Genomic DNA, 8243 nt, shown 5'->3' with positions numbered 1-8243 from the left:
AGGCTGATAAAAAAAAAAAACAAACAAACAAACAAACAAACAAAAACAAAAACCCAGCAACAGAACTGTACAACTTTTGTTTCAAAATATTTCGCACAAAATATTTTTACTAGAATTTTGTAATTTGGAACATGTATAATTAATTCATTCATAAGGAATTTTTTGTACATACAATTCACAAAGAAGAAACTTATTTTCGAAAACGAAAACGGCTTTTTATAAAAACCACCTATATAATAATATGCAAAATGTACCAATTTAAACGATCTTGTAAGTGAAGTTATGAAATGATTGGTTTTGTTTTTTCCTTTCTTTGTATTTTAAAATTTTAATTTTTCTATCCCTGTAACCTTTAAACAATATTTCTTTTCTTCTATGGAGTTTAACAAAATATTTTTTTTTGGAATTCTGGAATTCCGAGAATCAATGGTCTGTATGTCCTCCTTTTAGACTCGGCACATTTTAACACGTCGTTCGTAATGTTCAGTGGTGGCTAAACACAAGGACCCACTCAACCAGGAGAAATCAAAGTCACACACACTGTTACAGTACACCTTACAGTATGGAGCTGTTTTTAGAGACAACACGGGGGGGGATGAAGTTGCCCAAATAGACAGCATTAAAATTTGTGGAGTTGATATAACCTGAAAGGTGATTATGGGTTTTGCCAAGGTACCAAATGTCATAGAGGAAATGTTCACGCTTTTCAAGACGGTCGAGAAATCATGAACACATTGCTGTACTCTGATAGCTTCGCGAAAAGAAAAATGGTACAGTCGTAGATGAAGATTTGCCTTGAGAATGCAGACCGTTGAAATATAGGAAAGTCATTGCTGCTGGCATTGTCTACGGAGAGACGTCTCATGGGGCTCATCTACTGAATTCTGCACCCTGATGACATTTAAATGGGTGCCAACGGTGTGTGATTGACCTGAAATAGTCGTTTTGTCTGGGAATGTTTAGTTCTGATTCTCTACAGGTCCTAACTGATGGACTATTTCCACCCTTGACATAAAGGCACTTTAACATCATTTCCGGACCTTGTGCGAAACTTACGAAATGAGTTGGTGGTGAAGAAAAGTTTCTATACAAAAAGCTGTCTGCTCTTTTCTAAACTTAACCATGACCCCAGCAGGCAAAGGAAACTTTAGAAAACTATCTGCAAACTACTGTTGGCCTGTTACACAACTGTAGCTTGGAATATTGCGCAATCGTTGTGATTTTTTAGTGGTAGTCTAATGCCAACTAGTGCGTCGTGCTACAAAAATGGGGACAGCTGAAAAAGGCTACTTTTTTACGCGCTATGTAGAGCAAAACTATTCTGTGGATTTATCTAAAACGAATCTCAGACAAATTCCTTTTGACTTCCAAATGTTGTGTACAAATTTAAACAGCAAAACTTCAGTGGAGGAAAATATTAACAAAAAAAGTAGTATAGTTTTTTAACGATCACCCTGTACTTCTTTTTTAAAATTAATCGAACATCTCTATCTGTCTCCTCGGGTACTGTACTATACCCTACTCAGACGGTGAGTTGCCTCTGAAAGACAAGATCGACCTCGATTACAACATTCTTAATTCCCTATCTTTTCACAGTCTCTTAATCTTACACTCTGTAATATCACTCCCTCTCTCCTGGAAGACAGAACTTAAGCCAGTAGAGTATTCCCTCAACTGCAATTACTCTAATTGTAAACAGACGTAATATAGATAATTTGGTCCTTTTTTCCCACTTTTGAAAAACTGCTTGAGGACGTAACGGACATATACGTCCGATCAGCATCACAGCAAAGTGAATATTCAGCCACATTTGGAACTACCGCACATACACATATTATTAGATACATGAATTTGTATTCTTTTCATTACATACCTAATGTGTCACGACGCTATGGAATCAGGCGCTCGTCAATATTGGGGAATGTAGAATTATTAGTATAATTTAAAGCGTGTCATTTGTCTTGCTTTTCATGAAAACCCCCCACCCATTTATCACGAGTAGAAGTTGAGATATTTGCGATTATAGGGGTTGGGGATCGCCTGGTTTTAGTGATAAAGTTAGTGAGAAAATGGTCGCCAAAGACGAGTTTTTTCCTTAACTTGAGAGTCCGTGGAAACTGAAACATTTACATTGTTCTGCCTTTAATAATTGTTTTTCAGTGAAATCCTCACTGAAAGGTGTTCTTTAATGGACATGAAAAGTGCTGAGTCAAGAAACGAAAATTCGATAAAAATTCACAAACCTGCGAAAAAAAGCCAGTTTCTTCACTTTGACTGTTTTGACGAGGGCCTAATTTCACCACGCTGCCTCACATATTGTTGCATACTTTTTGAAGTTTCAGATAGGGAAAACATAAACGAAAGATCCCTTTGAAAAAAGGAAAATCATGCCCCAGAACAGCGCATCTTTACGGTTTGTCGAATAAGCGTGACCTCTATGAGTTAAGGTGTCGAGCATCCCAGGCGGTCTGTTTGCTGAGATGTTGTATCCCACTCACCAAAGGTTTGCCCAGATAGAAAGAGACAAAGTAGCCTGACTATTAAAATAATAAATTGTGTTGACGGGAGAGTAAACCATAAATATGGTGCAATACAATCAATACAGTGCTTGGTTACTGCTAAAAACCACGGTTGATTGGTGGGTGATCTGGTGTGGTGTGCTTCTTCTGTCCACCGTCTATCGCCCCTATCTCTTCTCCTTATTTTCTTTAAATATTATTCTCTATAGTGCGGTCTAAAATTCGTAGCGCAACTTACTGTCAAATATTTCCAAAACTATCGAACATAAATTTTCCAGCTTTTGGACATCGACTTTTATCAATCTGTCTTAACGTATTGATACTTTTTGACCCCAGCTGTTAGCTTTGTTCTAGAAAATTCCTAATAAATACTTGTTAAAAGATTCCAGTTGTTGGTTTCTACAGAGTTTAAAAGGTGTGAACAGCTGGGACAGCAATGGCTTTTGAAAGGAAGTCCATCATTTTTGTTCTAATCGTGACATTCTGCTTTTTGAGCGCATGATTTGAGAACTTTTAGTGCGAAAAGGTGTTCATTTTCATTATGAAATCAATTTTTAAAATATGTTTAGCAACAAAAAAGTGTCATTAGTTAGCTCTGACGTAGGCCATGTGCGTATGCAAAATCTGGCTGAGAACCTGGAAGTGCTGTGAACAATCCCATTTCCCGCGTGACAGAAATATGTAGTATTCTATGTAATAATAATAATAATAATGATAATAATAATAATAAATAGTATTTGTATAGCGCATGATTATGTGCTCAAACACTAACAAACTGACAAGATCGTTCACTGTATGTAGCCGGGTACCCATTCCCACCTGGGTGAAGTGAGGAAAATATGTGTAAAGTGCCTTTCCCAAGGACACAACGTCGGGCCCCTGACGGGATTCAAACCCACGACCTTACGGTTGCGAGTCCGAGAGCCTAACCACTAGGCCACGGACGCCATGCTGTATAAAGTTATGGAGAAATATATTTCAGTCTTGCCTCAATTGTTGTGGAAAAATATTATTGATACAAACTGCTGTGCGAAGTATGGGTGACTTTGGTTCACCCGTTAAAGCAATAGTGGAAGATGAATTGCGTCATGATTTTTTAAACGCACTGTTATATCTAACGTAGTTGAGTCGCAAAATTGAGGGCAAGCGAGGCAGGGGTAGGCCCAGAACAACATACTTAGGAAACCTAAACAAATGGGTAACAGGAAAAGATCAGGGAAACGTAGCTTTTTTTGAGAGCATCCGAGCAAAAGGATGAATTGAGAACCATGATCGTCGATGTCTGTCGCAGATCTGGCACTGGATGATGATGATGATGATGAGTTGTGTAGCAAGTCCCGTGAACTCTTAGTAGAACTTTCAGTAAAAGTGTGAATACTTGGGGCATCCAAGGCCCACCCTGACTCTACCTCCAGCGGCCCTCGAGAAATTCTATATAGTGCGCGGTAAAAATTCGTGGCGCAACTTATTATCAATAAATTAATATCTCCTTAACTCTTGAACATAGCTTCTCCAACTTTTGCACAATGACTTATATCAATGTGTCTTAACCGATGAATTTCAAACACCTGTACATTATATTCTAGAAAATTCCTTTATAAATGCTTACAAAAAAAATCAAATTCTAGTCAATGATTTCTACAGATTTAAAAAAGTTTACAGCTTTTCCGCGTGACGGAGATTTATAGTATTGTATATGAATTTACGAGAAAAAGTTGTTTAATCTAGCTCAATTGGTGTGGGAAAATATAATTAAGGTAAGATAAATCGATACAAACTGCTGTACAAAGTATGGGTGGCACTGATTCATTCGTTGCCGAAATATTTGAGGATACGTAGCGCCACGGATTTTTTTACACACTATAGTTTGGGACTTCTGCCATACATTATCATACTATATCCATCATCTTATTGTTTTATGTTTCTCCTCTCGTTGCAGAGAAAAAAATCCTTGGAACTGGCTATACCAAGAGGAAATCTGACGTCATCATTTGACAATCAGGTCACGGAAAAAGAATAGAAAAAACAAACAGACAAACAAACAAACCAACAAACAAAAACCATAATATCAAAAACAAACAAATACCCACAAAAAATCCAATAAAGAGCAATTTAACAACCGAAAACGATGCCCTCCCTAACCGTTGACTTCCGATCTGTTTCTAGTGCGAAGAAATCGTGACCTGTTCTTCCTGGTTTTTATTTCGCAGCAGGGGATGAGAGCAACTCACACTTTTCACTCCAAAAGACGTCAACAGGAGCTAGCTTACTGTTCGCCATTCATTCGTAGAATTTGAGAGTGGCTCAAAATAATCACACCTCATCACACCATCAGAACCCCCCACACTCAGTTCACTCGGTATAGTAGGCCCCCACATGAGCTGCTGCTGTTATCGAATAGAACAAAATTTGCAAGCGAGTTTAGAAAGAAAATATTCTATAGTTCTGTGTGGAAGAACTCTTTGACGTTTCCATTGATTTGTCCAAGTCTATGAGCCTGCCTGGATTTGTACGAGTGACTGATTGGCAAACTGTTATTGCTTCAGCAGCTGGTGAGTATAGTTGTCCATCCTTAAGCGGGCGGGGCTACACCTGAAAGCTATCTCGCTTATTACTGGATCGAATTTTACCAAATTTTGCACATATAACAAGCATAATAAAGAGTAATAAAATTCGCAATCAAATTTGAGAAAAAAGTTTCGTTTCCATGGATACGGCGGCCATATTGGATTTTGTTTACACGTCTTACGTAATGAATACCGCTCTTATCGCTTATAGAAATTGATTGGGGTTTTTTTTTGCATGCGTGTTCACAAACATTAGATCTAAAAATCTGTCTGTTGTTTTTTTCTTAAACGAATTAGAAAATATTTAATGAATTTTTTTCCTGAGGTAGCATTCAAGTTTGCAAAAAATCCGTGAAAATCCACACTCCATACACCACCAACAAAAATGCATTCCATATATAAAAAATTCAACAGAAAAATTTTTAGTATTACATTTTCTCTTCATTCTGTGAAAATTTCATGAAGATTGGATGAAAATGGTGGAGTTATTAAAAAAAGTATAGAGAAAAGTCGCGTTTTGAGAAAACGACCGATAAAGAAAAATAAAATATTGACTTTATGAGGAAATGGCGGGGACAAACATGCCCGGTATGGGAAAAAATACGTTTTGTGGGGTTCATATGCAATGAAATAGTTGTAGGAGAGGCTGAGGAAGCTAAAAATGCCTACAACTCAAATTCCATAATTTTGAGCCGAATCTTGACTTTGGTGGTGTAGCACCCCCCCCCCCCCCCCTTTAACCTTTTCGAACATGAGCTTATCTTTTGTCTGCGTGTGCCAAGTCTTGTCTTCGTTATATTATCGTAAAGTGACCAATCAAGTGGATACAGGAGAGAGAAAAAGAGATTGTGAAAGTGAAGAACGGACAGATAAAAAAGAGAGAGAGTGAGAGGAGAGGGAGAGAGAGAGAGAGAGAGAGAGAGAGAGAGAGAGAGAGAGAGAGAGAGAGAGAGAGAGAAAGAGAGATCGCGAAAGACAAAGAGAGAGAGAGAGAGAAAAAGGGGGGGGGGTGGAGAAGGAGAGAGAGATACACAGGAATACATATATCTGTATCTAAATATTATATATCTATATAATCTATATTCTTATTGCATCTTTATGTAATCTCTATCTTTATCTATATCTATATTTATATCTACCCTTCTTCTGTCTGATTCCCTGCACCCTATCTCTTTCTGTGTCTGGTTCTCCATCCCACCTCTACTTTGTCTGTCTCTCCGACCCCCCCCTAAAAAAAAAGATTTAAAAAAAATCTTCCTCTGTCTGTTTCTCCACTCCCATCTCTTCCTATGTCTGTCTACACTAGCCATTAATTTGTGTGCTATTGGCCTCGATTTGCAACTGAGGTATTTGTGAGGCAGTGTGCTGAAATCAACCGCTCGTCAAAATAATGAAAGTGAAGAAACTGGCATTTTTCTGCAGGTTAAACATCTTTCATGCTCATTAAAGAACACATTTCTATGAGGATCATACTGAAAATCGTTGCATAAAAGATGTAAATATTCAGTTTACACAAACTCTCAAGCTAGGGAAATAACGCAAGAAATAAAAAGAATAAAAAATAAAAATGGTAAAAGCGAAGAAGGAATCAGAAATCTAGAATATATATTGACAAAATCTAGAATAAAATAAGGAGGAAATGTAGGAAACGCATAGGAAGAATCATATAGTAGAAATGTAGATGAAATTAAGAAGAAGCACTGCAATGCTATAGAAGATATGAAGAAACATGGGCGAAATGTAAAAATAAAAATGAAGTATGGAAGAAATTTTAAAACAAGAAGGGGACTGGGTGCTGGGTGTTGGTGCGGGATAACATGAATGTGTCACTTATTAAGGTCGTCATGCCGTCCATCCTTTGCGTTTTTATTCTAGAATTCCCCCCCTAATAAATAAATAAATACATAAATAAATGAATAAATAAATATATAAATATATAAATAAATAAATAAATAAATAAATAAATAAATAAATAAATAAATAAATAAATGAAAAAAGAAATAAAAATCGAAGAGAAAAAATCTACTACCTAATCCCAAAACCCTCACACGTTACAGAACCACATCCACTACCTTTCACCAATCGACCCATCATCCGTTACACCCTATAGTTCCGTAAAACACCAACAAACAAACAAGAGAAAAACCTCACACACACACTAAACAAAAGAAAACCCTTTAGAACATGAAAATCAGACCCAGAAAGGAATCAAAGATGTAGCTCTGAAATGAAACCCGACACCAATTATCACACCCAAAAAAATGACCCCACACAAAAACCTCCACAAAAAAAACCCAACGAAAAAAAACAAAAAAAACCCAACCCAACCCAACCTAATGAACAGCAACAAAACCACCATCACCGGCACCAAAAAACAACAAAACAACTAACATCACACAAAAATGTCACAACCACCCCCGCCCTTTTTTGCCCCCCCCCCCTTTCCAGCCCCCAAACCCTCAGTCCCCAAAATCATGAGCTGCCATTTCGAGACTCCAACTCCTCGTTAGTTCTAGTCGTCAATGAACAAACAGTCACCCGGAAGTGACGGAACCTGCCAGAGGGGGAGACAATGCCCAAGGGAAATAAACCCACTTCCGTAAAACCTAGCGCCCTCCCAAGCTGAACTCCACAATTTCCTACATGTTCCTTCCAATTTATTAAGAAAAGAAAAGAACTGACTGAACCCCCCCCCCTCCTCCCCGCTCAGAGACTACCGATGGAGTATTTCTGTCTGTCTCCTGGGGTGTTGTATCAGTCCCAACTCAGGTTGGCTCTGGTAGGAAGGGACGAAGTAGTCCCCCTTCCGAGAGACCTAAATTCTGTCGATGGATGGTTAAACATTAAAATTACATCTTTTATAACGTGAGTCTAATAGAAATAACACAGGCAACCAAATATTAGACGGAACAACAATATTAGAATGCCTTCTTCTTCTTTTTCTTTCTTTCTTTCTTTCTTTCTTTCTTTCTTTCTTTCTTTCTTTCTTTCTTTCTTTCTTTCTTCTTCTTCTTCTTCTTCTTCTTCTTCTTCTTCTTCTTCTTCTTCTTCTTCTTCTTCTTCTTCTTCTTCTTCTTCTTCTTCTTCTTCTTCTTCTTCTTCTTTTTCTTCTTCTTCTTCTTCTTCTTCTTCTTCTTCTTCTTCTTCTTCTTCTTCT

General features: G+C 37.6%; 1 protein-coding gene across 1 annotated transcript in view; it reads left to right on the top strand.

Annotated features, from left to right (window-relative positions):
- The window catches only part of LOC101862164 (acetylcholinesterase-like), a 91318-nt gene that overhangs the window by 5164 nt on the left and 77911 nt on the right, over window positions 1-8243 (top strand). Inside the window, exon 2 of the mRNA XM_035973790.1 lies at window positions 4459-5071. The gene's annotated coding sequence lies outside the window, so the exon portion shown is untranslated. The remainder of the gene's footprint in view (window positions 1-4458; window positions 5072-8243) is intronic.

Source organism: Aplysia californica, unplaced genomic scaffold (assembly GCF_000002075.1).
Source record: "Aplysia californica isolate F4 #8 unplaced genomic scaffold, AplCal3.0 scaffold00030, whole genome shotgun sequence".
Taxonomy (NCBI): Eukaryota; Metazoa; Mollusca; class Gastropoda; order Aplysiida; family Aplysiidae; genus Aplysia; species Aplysia californica.
This window is presented reverse-complemented; position numbering and strand designations above follow the sequence as displayed.